The following is a 16,340-nucleotide window of genomic DNA, read 5'->3' as shown; positions in this document are numbered from 1 at the left end:
TTTATTTTTGTGTATGGCATTTGGAAGTGTTCTAATTTCATTCTTTTACATGTATCTGTCCAGTTTTCCCAGCACCACTTATTAAAGAGGCTGTCTTTTCTCCATTATATATTCTTGCCTCCTTTACCAAAGATAAGGAGACCATATGTGCTTGGGCTTATCTCTGGGCTTTCTATCCTGTTCCCTTGATCTATATTTCTGTTTTTGTGCCAGTACCTTACTGTCTTGATTACAGTAGCTTTGTAATATAGTCTGAAGTCAGGGAGCCTGATTCCTCCAGCTCCGTTTATCTTTCTCAAGGTTGCTTTGGCTATTCAGAGTCTTTTTTGTTTCCATACAAACTGTGAAATTTTTTGTTCCAGTTCTGTGAAAAATGCCAGTGGTAGTTTGATAGGGATTGCATTGAATCTGTAGTTTGCTTTGTGTAGTGTAGTCATTTTCACAGTGTTGATTCTTCCAATCCAAGAACATGTTATATCTCTCCATCTGTTTGTATCCTCTTTAATTTCTTTCATCAGTGTCTTAGTTTCCTGCATACAGGTCTTTTGTCTCCTTAGGTAGGTTTATTCCTAGGTATTTTATTCTTTTCGTTGCAATGGTAGATGGGAGTGTTTCCTTAATTTCTCTTTCAGATTTTTCATCATTAGTGTATAGGAATGCAAGAGATTTCTGTGTATTAATTTTGTATCCTGCTATTTTACCAAATTCATTGATTAGCTCTAGTAGTTTTCTGGTAGCATCTTTAGGATTCTCTATGTATAGTATCATGTCATCTGCAAACAGTGACAGCTTTATTTCTTCTTTTCTGATTTGGATTCCTTTTATTTCTTTTTCTTCTCCGATTGCTGTGGCTAAAACTTCCAAAACAATGTTGAATAATAGTGGTGAGAGTGGACAACCTTGTCTTGTTCCTGATCTTAGAGGAAATGCTTTCAGTTTTTCACCATTGAGAATGATGTTGGCCGTGGGTTTGTCATATATGGCCTTTATTATGTTGAGGTAAGTTCCCTCTATGCCTACTTTCTGGAGGGTTTTTATCATAAATGGGTGTTGAATTTTGTCAAAAGCTTTTTCTGCATCTATTGAGATGATCATACGGTTTTTCCCCTTCAATTTGTTCATATGGTGTATCACATTGCTTGCTTTGCATATATTGAAGAGTCCTTGCATTCCTGGGATAAACCCCACTTGATCATGGTGTATGATCCTTTTAATGTGCTGTTGGATTCTGTTTGCTAGTATTTTGGTGAGGATTTTTGCATCTATGTTCATCAGTGATATTGCCCTGTAGTTTTCTTTCTTTGTGACATCTTTGTTTGGTTTTGGTGTCAGGGTGATGGTGACCTCGTAGAATGAGTTTGGGAGTGTTCCTTCCTATGCTATATTTTGGAAGAGTTTGAGGAGGAAAGGTGTTAGCTCTTCTCTAAATGTTTGATAGAATTCGCCTGTGAAGCCATCTGGTCCTGGGCTTTTGTTTGTTGGAAGATTTTTAATCACAGTCTCAATTTCAGTGCTTGTGATTGGTCTGTTTATATTTTCTCTTTCTTCCTGGTTCAGTCTTGGAAGATTGTGCTTTTCTAAGAATTTGTCCATTTCTTCCAGGTTGTCCATTTTATTGGCATATAGTTGCTTGTAGTAATCTCTCATGATCCTTTGTATTTCTGCAGTGTCAGTTGTTACTTCTCCTTTTTCATTTCTAATTTTATTGATTTGAGTCTTCTCCCTTTTTTTCTTAATGAGTTTGGCTAATGTTTTCTCAATTTTGTTTATCTTCTCAAAGAACCAGCTTTTAGTTTCATTGATCTTTGCTATTGTTTTCTTCATTTCTTTTTCATTTATTTCTGATCTGATCTTTATGATTTCTTTCCTTCTGCTAACTTTGGGGGTTTTTTGTTCTTCTTTCTCTAATTGCTTTAGGTGTAAGGTTAGGTTGTTTATTTGAGATGTTTCTTGTTTCTTGAGGTAGGATTGTATTGCTATAAACTTCCCTCTTAGAACTGCTTTTGCTGCATCCCATAGGTTTTGGGTCGTCATGTTTTCACTGTCATTTGTTTCTAGATATTTTTTGATGTCCGTTTTGATTTCTTCAGTGATCTCTTGGTTATTAAGTAGTGTATTGTTTAGCCTCCATGTTTTTGTACTTTTTACACAATATTTCCTGTAATTGATATCTAATCTCATAGCGTTGTGGTTGGAAAAGATACTTGATATGATTTCAATTTTCTTAAATTTACCAAGGCTTGATTTGTGGCCCAAGATATGATCTATCCTGGAGAATGTTCCATGAGCACTTGAGATGAAAGTGTATTCTGTTGTTTTTGGATGGAATATCCTATAAATATCAATTAAGTCTATCTTGTTTAATGTATCATTTAAAGCTTGTGTTGCCATATTTATTTTCATTTTGCATGATCTGTCCATTGGTGAAAGTGGGATGTTAAAGTCCCCTACTATGATTGTGTTACTGTTGATTTCCCCTTTTATGGCTGTTAGCATTTGCCTTAAGTATTGAGGTGCTCCTATGTTGGGTGCATAAATATTTACAATTGTTATATCTTCTTCTTGGATTGATCCCTTGATCATTATGTAGTGTCCTTCTTTGTCTCTTGTACTGGTCTTTATTATAAAGTCCGTTTTGTCTGATATGAGAATTGCCACTCCAGCTTTCTTTTGATTTCCATTTGCATGGAATATCGTTTTCCATCCCCTCACTTTCAGTCTGTATGTGTCCCTAGGTCTGAAGTGGGTCTCTTGTAGACAGCATATATACGGGTCTTGTTTTTGTATCCATTCAGCCAGTCTATGTATTTTGGTTGGAATATTTAATCCATTTACATTTAAGGTAATTATTGATATGTATGTTCCTCTTACCATTTTCTTAATTGTTTTGGGTTTGTTATTGTAGGTCTTTTCCTTCTCTGTTGTTTCCTGCCTAGAGAAGTTCCTTTAACATTTGTTGTAAAGCTGGTTTGGTGGTGCTGAATTCTCTTAGCTTTTGCTTGTCTGTAAAGGTTTTATCTTCTCCATCGAATCTGAATGAGATCCTTGCTGGGTAGAGTAATCTTGATTGTAGGTTTTTCCCTTTGATCACTTTAATTCTTTTTTTTTAAATTAATTAATTTATTTTTGGCTGCGTTGGGTCTTCGTTGCTGCGCACGGGCTCCCTCTAGTTGCCGCAAGCGGGGGCCACTCCTCATTGCAGTTCGCGGGCTTCTCATTGCGGTGGCCTCTCCCCGTTGCGGAGCACGGGCTCTAGTCCCACAGGCTGCAGCAGTTGTGGCATGCGGGCTTCAGTAGTTGTGGCTCACGGGCTCCAGAGTGCAGGCTCAGCAGTTGTGGTGCACGGGCTTCTTTGCTCTGTGGCATGTGGGATCCTCCCGGACCAGGGCTCGGACCCATGTCCCCTGCATTGGCAGGCGGATTCTTAACCACTGCGCCACCAGGGAAGCCCTGATCACTTTAAATATGTCCTGCCACTCCCTTCTGGCTTGCAGAGTTTCTGCTGAAAGATCAGCTGTTAACTTTATGGGGATTCCCTTGTGTGTTATTTGTTGTTTTTCCCTTGCTGCTTTTAATATGTTTTCTTTGTATTTAATTTTTGATAGTTTGATTAATATGTGTCTTGGCATGTTTCTCCTTGGATTTATCCTGTATGGGACTCTCTGTGCTTCCTGGACTTGATTAACTATTTCCTTTCCCATGTTAGGGAAGTTTTCAACTATAATCTCTTCAAATATTTTCTCAGTCCCTTTCTTTTTCTCTTCTTCTTCTGGGACCCCTATAATTCAAATGTTGGTGTGTTTAATGTTGTCCCAGAGGTCTCTGAGACTGTCCTCAAGTCTTTTCATTCTTTTTTCTTTATTTTGCTCTGTGGTAGATATTTCCACTATTTTATCTTCCAGGTCACTTCTCCGTTTTTCTGCCTCAGTTATTCCCCTATTGATTCCTTCTAGAGAATTTTAAATTTCATTTATTGTGTTGTTCATCATTGTTTGTTTGCTCTTTAGTTCTTCTAGGTCCTTTTTAAACGTTTCTTGTATTTTCTCCATTCTATTTCCAAGATTTTGGATCATCTTTAGTATCATTGTTCTGAATTCTTTTTCAGGTAGACTGCCTATTTCCTCTTCATTTATTTGGCCTGGTGAGTTTTTACCTTGTTCCTTCATCTGCTGCATATTTCTCTGTCTTCTCATTTTGTTTAATTTACTGTGTTTGGCATCTCCTTTTCACAAGCTGCAGGTTCGTAGTTCCCGTTGTTTTTGTGTCTGCCCCCAGTGGGTGAGGTTGGTTCAGTGGCTTGTGTAGGCTTCCTGATGGAGGGGACAGGTGCCAGTGTTCTGGTGGTTGGGACTGAATCTTTTCTTTCTGGTGGGCAGGACCTTCTCCGGTGCTGTGTTTTGGGGTGTCTGTGACCTTATTATGATTTTAGGCAGCCTCTCTGCTAATGCGTGGGGTTGTGTTCTTGTCTTGCTAGTTGTTTGGCATTCGGCGTCCAGCACTGGAACTTGCTGGCCGTTGGGTGGACCTGGGTCTTAGTGTTGAGACGGAGATCTCTGGGAGAGCTCTCGCTGATTGATATTACATGGGGCCGGGAGGTCTCTGGTGGTCCAATGTCCTGGACTCGGCTCTCCCACCTCGGATGCTCAGGCCTGACACCTGGCTGGAGCACCAAAACCCTGTTAGCCACACAGCTCAAAAGAAAAGGAAGAAAATTAAATTAAATTAAATTAAAAAAATTTTTAATTAATAAAATAAAAATAATAATAAAATAAAAATAAAGAAATAAAAAATAAAATAAAAACGGAAGAGAGCAACCAAACCAATAAACAAATCCATCACTGATAACAAGCACTAAAAACTAAACTAAGAGAAACATAAAAATCAGAAAAAAATCAGTCACAGATAGCAAACCCCAAATCTGCAGTTGCTCCCAAAGTCCACTGCCTCAGTTTTGGGAACATTTGTTGTCTATTCAGGTATTCCACAGATGCTGGGTTCATCAGGTTGATTTTGGGGATTTAATCCACTGCTCCTGAGGCTGCACAGAGAAATTTTCCTTTCTCTTCTTTGTTTCCTCGGCTCCTGGGGTTCAGCTTTGGTTTTGGCCCTGCCTCTCTGTGTAGGTGCCCTCAGGCGTCTGTTCCCTGCCCAGACAGGACGGGGTTAAAGCAGCGGCTGATTAGGGCTCTGTTGCTCTCTCAGGCCAGGGAGAGTAAGGGGTATGGTAGTCATAATTTGAATGCGGGGTGAGCCTGCAGCAGCAGAGGCCAGCGTGACATTGCAACAGCCTGAGGCGTGCCATGTGTTCTCCCGGGGAAGTTGTCCCTGGACCTCGGGACCCTGGCAGTGGCAGGCTGAGCAGGCTTCTAGGGCATTGGTGTGGATAGTGACCTGTGCTTGCACACAGGCTTCTTGGTGGCTGCAGCAGCAGCCTTAGCATTTCATGCCTGTCTCTGGGGTCTCAGCTGATAGCTGCAGCTCGCCCCCGTCTCTGGAGCTTGCTTAGGTGGTGCTCTGCCTTCTGTGGGCACAGAGGGAAGGAATCCCCTCTCCTTGTGCACCCTGAAACAATGGTTTCTTTCCTCTTAGGCAGGTCCAGACCTTTTCCCATACTCCCTCCCAGCTAGCTGTGGCACACTAGCCCCCTTCAGGCTGTGTTCACGCAGCCAACCCCAGTCCTCTCCCTGGGATCTGACCTCTGAAGCCCAAGCCTCAGATCCCAGCCCCCAACCCGCCCCACCCCCGGCGGGTGAGCAGACAAGCCTCTCAGGCTGGTGAGTGCTGGTCAGCACTGATCCTCTCTGCAGGAATCTCTCCGCTTTGCCCTCTGCACCCCTATTGCTGTGCTCTCCTCCATGGCTCCGAAGTTTCCCCCCTACCCACCCCTCATCTCCACCAGTGAAGAGGCTTCCTAGTGTGTGGAAACCTTTCCTCCTTCACAGCTCCCTCCCAGAGGTGCGGGTCCCATCCCTATTCTTTTGTCTTTGTTTTTTCTTTTTTCTTTTGCTCTACCCAGGGACGTGGTGATTTTCTTGTCTTTTGGCAAGTCTGAGGTCTTCTGCCAGCGTTCAGTAGGTGTTCTGTAGGAGTTGTTCCACATGTAGATGTATTTTTGATGTATTTGTGGGGAGGAAGGTGGTCTCCATGTCTTACTCCTCCGCCATCTTGAAGGTCTCCCTCAGCAGGTTAACTTTTTAAAGTGTAACTCTCATCCAGGCCTGCCCTCTCTCTTAATCCTTCAGTTGTATCCAATGTCTAAAACCCCAAATCTAACTTAGTCCAGCATTTAAGTACTATCAAGTCTCGTCAAAGCCATCTTTTCAGCCTAACTCTCCCCATTCCTTTCATACCAACTCTGGGTTTCCTACACAAATGTCCTTCACTCATTTTCACCTCTGTAGTTTATTCAAGCTATTGGGTTGGCCAACAAGTTCTTGTTTTTCCATAACATGGTATGGAAAAACCTGTATGAACTTCTTGGCCAACCCAATCTTTCCTTTGCCTGCAATACCCTTGTTTCCTCTCACTCCCATTCCCATCTCTGCATGCTAAACCCTGGCCATTCTTCAAGGCCCTGCTCAAATGTCACTTCTTCTATGGAGGCTTCCCCAATTTTCTGTTGAAGCTCTTTTGTTCTTCCAAAGTCCCCCTTAATGCATTTATTATTCTCCTGTAGATGTAGCATTGTTAGACAGGTTCCAGCCCTACTGGAAGACTCTCTATGCCAAGAGCTTTGTCTTATGCTCAATTATCTTATGTTTAACAACTCATTGTCTGTTTTATACTTGTTATAGGACCTCACACAGTAGTGTAGTAGAGGTGGATGCGCACTCAACAAACATTAGTTCATTACCCTGAACTACCCACCAAAAAATACAGCAAAATTCCCCTCCTCCTACTGCACTTGTGAGTGTCAATCCTACTAGGACTCTGGCTGGATTCAAGATACCAGACAGGGGACTCTCAACAACTCTGCAGAAAAGCCTCATTACCAAAGGAACATTCTCAGAAAGGACATGGGTGTGAGGCTCTTTGCTTGTTTTTTGAGTTAACATTTGTTCAGGCCTTGAGACATGCATTCATACCCTTGCTCATTTGGTTTTCTCATGCTGGGAAGACACCTTGTGAGGAGTCAGTGGCCGAGTCAGGGTGACTTAGTTCCTACTGGCTTGAGCTAGAACTGAAGCCAGGAGTTCATGACACTAGAGCCTCCCAGGCTTACCTGTCATTCTTGCAAATGGACTTCCTGAGTGGAAATTTTTTTTTGGCCGCCCTGGCTTGTGAGATCTTAGTTCCCTGACTAGGGATTGAACCCACACCCTCGGCAGTGAAAGCACAGAGACTTAACCACTGGATCACCAGGGAATTCCCCTGAGTAGAATTTTTTGTTTTGTTTTGTTTTTGTTGAGCAGAACACTGTGTACTGGTTACCAGTCTCAGGTGAGGATTCCAAACACTTCTTCCCACTGCATCTTGGTATTGGAGTCACCAAGGAAAATACAATGCAGTCAAGTACTGAATGAAACAGTACACTACTTACATAGAGAATAGACAGCAAGATCAGCTTCAGTAGTGGGTGTTGGTCCCCCACGGCCACTGGGTCTCTCTCCACAGCTGACTCAGGGCACACTCAGGGTGTGCCTTTGCACACCTCTCTTGTACCTTAGTAAAGGGCCCTGTCCCCTCCCCTCGTTGGACAGATACAGCAGTGGGGTTGGCCAGGTGCCATATGACACACATGCTTAAGTGGTACAAAGGAGCATACATTGAGCTGGCAACAGGGAAAGATATTCACTCAAGCAGAGGTTTTGTGGGCTCGTTATCTCTTGGTAAGGAAGTGTTCCAAGCCCAAGGCCCATTCTTATATGGCCAAATGGGGGTCAGAAGACTGCCTGATAATATTGCCTGTCCCCCAAACTTTTCTTTTTGATAGGGCCTGGGAAGGCAGAAGAAAGGCTTACTATGAAGAGAAACCAGGACTAGAAAATGTCAGCAAACATCACAGGCATGTGAAGCGGCTGGCAAGGGCCATCAACACTGAATTCAAGAGGATCTCAGATACATTGAAATAATGACATTAATAGCTAACACTTATAACGGTATTTACTGTATATCAGACACTGTTCTAAATACTTTATGGATATTAACTCCATTTAGTTTCCACAATAGCCCTAAGAAGTAGGTATACTTATTATAGTCATAATAATATAGATGAGAAAACTGAGGCACAGAGTTTAAGTAACTTGCTTAAGACCATGCTGCTAGTAAGTGGCCGAGCCAGGCTTCAAACTCAGGCAGTTTGGCTCCACAGAACATGCTTTTAATCACTGTTCCATGGTGAACATGGAACATGGTGAACAAGTGTCTTGGGAAGACAAGGGACTCACTGCAGTCTGACCAAGACAGGACCAGGTCACCAAGATGGAAGAATGCCCCCAGGCCTGAGAAATACAGAGATTGTGATGCCAAGGAGAAGAAGATGAATACAACCATAGGCTATATGCCTGTGAGGCTGATAGTTGGACTAGGCATTGTCAGTGTCATGACTAAGCATTGTTAATATGTTCACATTTCCTTATAAATGCTTTATTTACTGATTATATAAATGTGATGGGGAGAAAACAGGGTGTAGGTCAGTTAGGTCTTTTTTATACAGTCGAAAGTATTTATTACTTCTTATGTATTGGTTTTGAAAAAAATTCATTTTGAGTAAAGCATTTGATTAGTATTCCCTTTTCAAGAGTCTAGTTGCTATGTAAATCTAGTGATAGGTACAGTGTGTTGATGTAAGAACTTTGGAATTGGGCAAGAGATACGCAGTCACTTTAAGGTTAGATTGCAAGGATGTTGGAAGCTCCTGGAAAGGAAATGTAAGACTTCAGTGCTCTAACCCAGGCAACTGAATCAATTATAAATAAAGTATACACCAATATCTCTCATGAGCAAGGGATTCAAAAATCCCCAACATAATACTAACAAATCGAATCCAGCAATATATAAAAAAAAAAATAATTACCATGACTGTATGGGTTTATTCCAGGTATGCAAAGAAGGTTTGACATTCGAAAATCAATGTAATGTATCATATTAACAATTTAAAGAAAAAAATGACCTAATAAGATCAATTGATGAAAACCAATTTGAAAAATATTTGACACCCATTCACAATAAAAATCCTTAGCAAACTAGGAATTCACCCTTTTGACCAGGGCTTGACTTGTGTTAGACGAAGTAGGCATTTGACAATGGCATAATAGGGACTGATGAGAACAAAATAAAACCAAACAAAATCTGCCTCAGGAAAATTTTCCTCCTCCAGATTCTTTTGACAGGCTTTTCTTCTTGTCTGCCTATCTGGGCTCACAGCAGAACTCCGGTGGAGGATATGAAGTCACCCATTTTCACTCATAGGAGGCCACTGTAAGGGAAAGATCTCATCAGTCACTGAAAATCTAAAGAACCAATCACTTGTTCTTCAGTCTTTAATTCTCCTTGCCTTCCCTTTCTATCATTCCTTGGCTCTCATTCGGGCTCCAGTTTCATTACTTCCAACCATCATCCACTCCCTCCATCTCAGAAGAATCACATGGCCTTGATAGGAAATGTAATAAAATGTAGTGTATGCAGTAGTGTGCCTCTCAGATGTCTCCCCCTTTAGGACTAAGTTACTCATTCTCTCAGCTGCTTAGAGAGTCTGCAGCCAATAACTCTCAGCTGAGTCTCTCTCAGGACTTGCCCTTGGCTCAAGAAAGTCATCTAATGGAAAGTCATGCCCCATCTCCATATCCAACAACTGGTTCAAGGCCTGGCACCTTTGCTTCAATTAGGGATAACACTGAAGGGCCTTTCCAACTCCATGAAGACTTAGTACAGTTCACCAATCAACATAGGGTTCCAAATCTTAACAACTCTACTAAATCATGTCTGTGCTGAATAATCCCCTTTTCTTCTACAGTTTCACTCACCAACCTTCTCTACCCTGCTTTGTGTGTCTTAGGAGCCTCTCCTCTGCATCCACCAGGCTACCTAGCCTTCTGGCTCCTAGCTGAGAAAATGGGAATCACAAAGCAAGTCTTTTTTTAAAAAATATTTTATTTATTTATTTAGGGTTTTAGTTGCGGCAGGCGGGCTCCTTAGTTGCGGTTTGTGGGCTCCTTAGTAGTGGCATGTGAACTCTTAGTTGCGGCATGCATGTGGGGTCTAGTTCCCTGACCAGGGATTGAACCTGGGCCCCCTGCACTGGGAGTGTGGAGTCTTATCCACTGCGCCACCAGGGAAGTCCCACAAAGCAAGTATTAACAAAGTAGGAACATGGGAGATGATCCATTTGAGAGAAATTTTTTAGAGATGATGAGTTTTGCTACTTTTCTCTTATTTTCAGCTAAAAAGCTCTTTGAGCAGTGATGATCCTGAATTAGACTTTGCCATCCCTCTCTACTAAGGCTGCAACAAGATTTCTGCAGTGAGAAGACTATTAAGGCACTGTTTGACTGTAGTATTTAAAACCAGATTAATTTTAAAGGTTACATATTTAAGATATTTTACCTCTCGGATGCACAATTTTAAGACCTGGTATAAAACTCTCATTTATTTATCTATTAATTCAACAAATATTTATTCATCATCTATGATGTTTCCAGCAGTATACTAGGCACTAAGATACAGATTACACAAAAACCCTTGTCCTCATGGGAGCTTATATTCTATGTAAATTGTGAGGAATAACATTGTACCCAGGCTTGAAAAAGACAACCTTGCCAGAGGGTTTAAGGTTTTTTTGGGGGGTAATTTTTAATTGAAATTTAATTCACATAACACAAAATTCACCATTACAATGTTCAGTTCAGTGGTTTATAGTATATTCACAATGTTGTGCAACTACCACCACTCTCTAATTCCCAGAACACTTCCATCATCCCCAAAAGAAACTCCATACCCATTTGTTACAGGTTGAATTGTGTTTGTTCCCCAAATTTCATGTTGAAGCCCTACCTCAGAAAGTGTCCTTATTTGGAAATAGGGTCATTGCAGATGGAATTAGTTAATATGAAATCATACTGGAGTAGGGTGTGTCCCTAATCCAATGTGACTGATGTCCTTATAAAAAGGGGAAATTTGGACACAAAAACAGACACACACACAGGGAGAACACCACGTGAAGATTAGTATTATGCTGCCACAAGCCAAGGAACTACCAGGAGCTGGGAGAAAGGCCTGGGGCAGATACTTCTCTAGTGCCTCCAGGGGGAACATGGGTACTGCCAACACCTTGATCTCAGACCTCTAGTTTCCAGAATTATGAGACAATGCATTTCTGTTGTTTAAGCAACCCAGTTGTGGTACTTTGTTATGGCAGCCCTAGTAAATTAATAAATTATTAATAGCCACTCTCCACTTCCCCCTCCCCTCAGCCACTGGAAACTAATCTACTTTTGTCTCTAGGGATTTGTCTATTCTGGATATTTCATATCAATGGAATCATAGAATAGGTGGCTTTTTGTGTCTGGCTTCTTTCTTTTTTTAACTGAGGTATAGTTGATGTACAGTAGTATATGTTTCAGGTGTACAACATAGTGATTCGATTTTTAAAGGTTATATTTCATGTATAGTTATTATAAAATGTTGGCTATATTCTCTGTGATGTACAATACATCCTTGTAGCTTATTGATTTTATACATAGTAGCTTGTACCTCTTAATCCTCTACCCTTATCTTGCCCCTACCCCATTCCCTTTCCCCACTGGTATTTTGTTCTCTATATCTGTTTCTGTTTTGTTATATTCATTAATTTTTTAGAATCCACATATAAGTGATTTCATACAGTATTTATCTTTCTCTGATTTATTTCACTTAGCATAATACCCTCCAAGTCCACCCATGTTGTTGCAAATGGCAAAATTTCATTCTTTTTCATGGCTGAGTAGTATTTGACTTCTTTAACTTATAATGGTTCATACACATTGTACATTGTATCAGTACTTCATTCCTTTTTATGGTTAAGTAATATTTCATTGTATAGCTACACATTTTGTTTATCCATTTATCAGTTGATTGACATTTGGTTTGTTTCCACTTTTTGGTTATTAGGAATGATGTTGCTCTGAACATTTATGTACAACAAGTTATTTTGGTGAACATGTTTTTCAATTCCCTTGGGTATACACCTAGGAGTGAAATTGCTGGGCCATATGGTAACTCTGTTTAATCTTTTGAGGGACTGCTAAACTGTCTTCCCAAGTGGCTGTATCTTTTTATTCAACACATTCCCACCAGAAAAGTAGGAGAGTTCCAGTTTCTTCTCATTAATTTTAATACAATGATTGTATGTTACTCTGATTAAAAATATGATGAGTTTGTTTGACTTTTAATAGGTTTGAGGTGTGAATTAGATTCCCAAGCATTATGTGCAGTAGGAAATGTAAGATTATAGTTTAGAAAAAATTCAGAGTCAGAGATGCAAATATGAGATTGAGCACACCTCCCCCTCATAAATATGAACTTCCTTTATTCCTTTGAAGACTATATCCACATGGTATACCATCCAAAAGAAAAACTAATTCAAAATAGTTACAACTTTTTTCTTATTCTGTGACTAGCTTCTTCATATTCTTTGTCCATTTTTCTATTTTTCTATTCTCTCTTACAACAGTTTGTGGGGATATTGTTTATTAGGAATAGTAGCTCTGTTGTAAGTGTTGCAAATATTTTCCCCAATGTACATCTTTTTTTAAAAATTTATTTATTTTTTATTTATTTATTTTTTATTTTTGGCTGCATTGGGTCTTCGTTGCTGCGCCTGGGGTTTCTCTAGTTGTGGCGAGCGGGGGCTACTCTTTGTTGTGGTGCACGGGCTTCTCATCGTGGTAGCTTCTCTTGTTGCAGAGCACGGGCTTTAGGTGCACGGGCTTCAGTAGTTGTGGCACGTGGGCTCAGTAGTTGTGGCTCACCGGCTCTAGAGCACAGGCTCAGTAGTTGCGCCGCACGGGCTTAGTTGCTCCGCGGCATGTGGGATCTTCCCGGACCAGGGCCATGTCCCCTGCATTGGCAGGCAGATTCTTAACCACTGCACCACGAGGGAAGTTCCCCCAATGTACATCTTACCTTTTGATATTTTTTTGATTTTAAAGATGTTTTAATGAGGTCTAGGATTTACTTTATGGCTTCTGAGTTGTTCCTGTTTATCCTCCATCACAATGTTATATGATATTTTCCTATATTTCATTATGACATTTTATTATTTTGTCGTATTTAATTTTAATCCATCTGGAGTTTGTCATTGTATATGATATGATTTAGGGGTCCAGAATTTTTTTCCCTTACAAATAGATTTACATCATATCAGCACTATCAGTTTCCACAAACTTGGAACAACACATTTGTCATGTTATTCTCCATATATGCATGGCTATGCATTGGACCTCTGCCTTCCACTGACTTTTTCATCAACCATCATAACCTAGTTTAAGTAGATTTATAACTTTATATATAGTAAGGCAAATTCCCCTCTCAATTTCTTAGTTTTTTCACACTATTGTTAGCTAAACTTCATTTAGTATTTCATATACTTGACACCAATTCTGGATTTTTTATTCTGTTTCAGTGATTTCTTTAATTCTGCTCTATGCCACATGTTTTATTTACTGTAGTTTATAATGGAGTGTAGTATCTTATATGTCTTCCCTTATTATAACTATCCTCAAAATACCCTTGGCTGTTTTCATATATATTTTTTCCTGCCAATCAAAATGAAGAATTGTACCAAAGGCCCCTGATCCTATTTAGAATATTGATTCAAATTGCCTGAAATTCATGGATTAGGTTTATGGACAATTGGGGTTTTACAGTATTGAGTCTGCATTCATGAATACAATTTATTTATTCTCTTTTATATAGATGACATACAATCTTCTTAGGTTTATTTATAGTTGAATTCTTGCTTTTTGATGTGCATCATTCTTCCTAGTATATATATTTTACTAGTTATCATTGACACGTACATGATGGCTAATCTTGATTCTACGAAGTCCCTAGTTGGTATCTAGCTAGGGTATCTGTGCATATTAACAATGATACAATTTTCATTTCAGAAAAAAAGTGACAATGCAAAGGTTAATTTGAGATGCAGAGGGGAAAAGGGAGGCATTTCAGGTAAAAGTTATCTATGCTAAAGAAAAACACTGGGGAAAAAAGAGGCAAATGTAACAAACCTGGTAAAGGTCTCCATTTGAAGCCAGTGGTTCAAGAGCATTTTCACAAAAGGAATTAGAGAAACTCAGTATTATATATATGATAAAAAATTCCCATATAAATTTACTCCCAATAAAACAATATTATATATGTGATATATATGATATATATCAGTATTATATATTAATACTGTATTAATTTATACCCAAATAAATTTACTCCCAATAAAACAAAGTTGCCTATGCTAAAGAAAAACCCTTGAAATATAATGAGCGTGAAGAGAATTCTACTCTTGGGAATTTCTTGGCAGTCCAGTGGTTAGGGCTCTGCACTTCCACAGCCATGGGCCTGGCTTCCATCCCTGGTCAGGGAACTAAGATCCCACATGCCCGTGTGGTGCGGCCAAAAATAAATAAATGAATAATTTTTTTAAAAACCCAGCATGTTTTAAAAAAGAGAGAATTCTACTCTTGTGCTCAAGGACAAAGATTTTATTTTGAGTAAAATCCTATAAACTTGAGAAATGGTGAAGACTTCTAGTTAATGCTCAGAGTAAACATCAGAGAACACATGGTGTAGAGAAAACGTACAATTCAAATCAATTTGCAAATGCATTTAGTTCTGGATCACAACTTATTCAGCATTATAAACTCTCTACTGAATAGAAACCTTATTAAAGTAAGGAACATGGAAAGACCTTAGCCAATACTCCCTTCTTACTCAACGTTAGAGAATTCATATCAGAGAGAAATCCTGCAAATGTGTTGAATTAGCCAATCCCCATATCTTACTCAACATCATAGCATTCATACTGAAGTGAAACTCTGTAAATGATATGAATGTGGGAAGGTCTGCAGACATGACCTCTGTGTTGCTGAGATATGAGAATTCTTGCTGGAGAGAATCCTACAAATGTATTAAATCTGGGAAATCCTTTAGATGTGGCTGCACTGTTGCCATTACCAAGCATGAGAGAATTCATACTGCAGAAACCCTGTGAATATAGTGAATGTGGATGGGAGGGATGTGTTCTTACTCAGAAAACTCATATGAAATAGAAATATGAATCTCCTCTATATTCTTTTAAGCATACCTCATACTTTATTCACCAACAGATAATTTAATAAAATCTAAATAATTGTAATTTATAGGTTATCCTTTTTTTTTTCCTTAAAGAATCAAGCATTCTTAAAGGGAATTCCCCCATCTTATTATTATTATTTTAAAATTTTATTTTATTTATTTTATTTTTGGCTGTTTTGGGTCGTTGTTGTTGCACACAGGCTTTCTCTAGTTGCGGCGAGTGGGGGCTACTCTTCGTTGCGGTGCACGGGCTTCTCATTGCGGTGGCTTCTCTTGTTGCGGAGCATGGGCTCTAGGCGCATGGGCTTCAGTAGTTGTGGCACACGGACTCAGTAGTTGTGACTCGCAGGCTCTAGAGAACAGGCTTAGTTGCTCCGCGGCATGTGGGATCTTCCCGGACGAGGGCTCGAACTCATGTCCCCTGCATTGGCAGGGGGATTCTTAACCACTGCGCTAACAGGGAAGCCCTATAGGTTTTTCTTGGTTTAGCATGTGAAATTCAAACTGGAGATGGACATTAAGAATTTGTTTTGTGCTAATACATTACAAATCAACAGGAAACTCGTACAAAAATAACTGAAGCAAGCAGAAGTATAAAAATACATTTGGCTACAGGCAATAATTTAAATATATCAACCAGTGGTAAGACATCTGGCAAAAACCACTGTTAAATTCAGATGAGATAGTGACATCAACATAGGACGTGAAGGGTACAGCAAAATGACTGAAGAGAGGGGCACAAGAGGAAAGGGAATTCATTTCTGAAAACAGCAGCTCTACATACTCTCCTGCCTGTTTCCCACAGTACATATTATTACACACTGGCTTATTACAACATCCTTCAGTAACAGAAAGAGAACTTGAAAGTAGAATCGTCAAAAACTAGCTGAAGTCTTCCTCCTTTGGGGTTTATTGTGGTACACAGCCTTCTCAATTAACAGACGCAGTCATCCAAAGACTGAAGCTCTAACCTCTGTGCCAGCTGACAGTCATGGGATTGGCTTCATGCCACCATTTTGGAGCCATCAACCAGTTCCCTGGGGTGGATCCCCATTTTGTCTATTCCAGCC

The 16,340-nt window shown here is 39.9% G+C and overlaps 1 protein-coding gene across 2 annotated transcripts in view; it reads right to left on the bottom strand.

The window, feature by feature from the left end:
* CHST7 (carbohydrate sulfotransferase 7) overlaps nucleotides 1-16,340 on the bottom strand; it is an 81,295-nt gene that overhangs the window by 60,969 nt on the left and 3,986 nt on the right. Inside the window, exon 2 of one of the 2 annotated variants that reach the window (XR_014258769.1) lies at nucleotides 8,371-9,418. The exons of the other annotated variant lie outside the window; for it this stretch is intronic. The gene's annotated coding sequence lies outside the window, so the exon portion shown is untranslated. Of the gene's footprint in view, nucleotides 1-8,370; nucleotides 9,419-16,340 lie in introns of those variants that run through there. 2 annotated transcript variants of the gene reach the window in all.

The sequence above is a fragment of the Balaenoptera physalus genome (genome assembly GCF_965194825.1).
Source record: "Balaenoptera physalus genome assembly, chromosome: X".
Classification (NCBI taxonomy): Eukaryota; Metazoa; Chordata; class Mammalia; order Artiodactyla; family Balaenopteridae; genus Balaenoptera; species Balaenoptera physalus.
The sequence above is the reverse complement of the archived record's forward strand: the minus strand, read 5'-3'. Positions and strand labels throughout refer to the sequence as shown.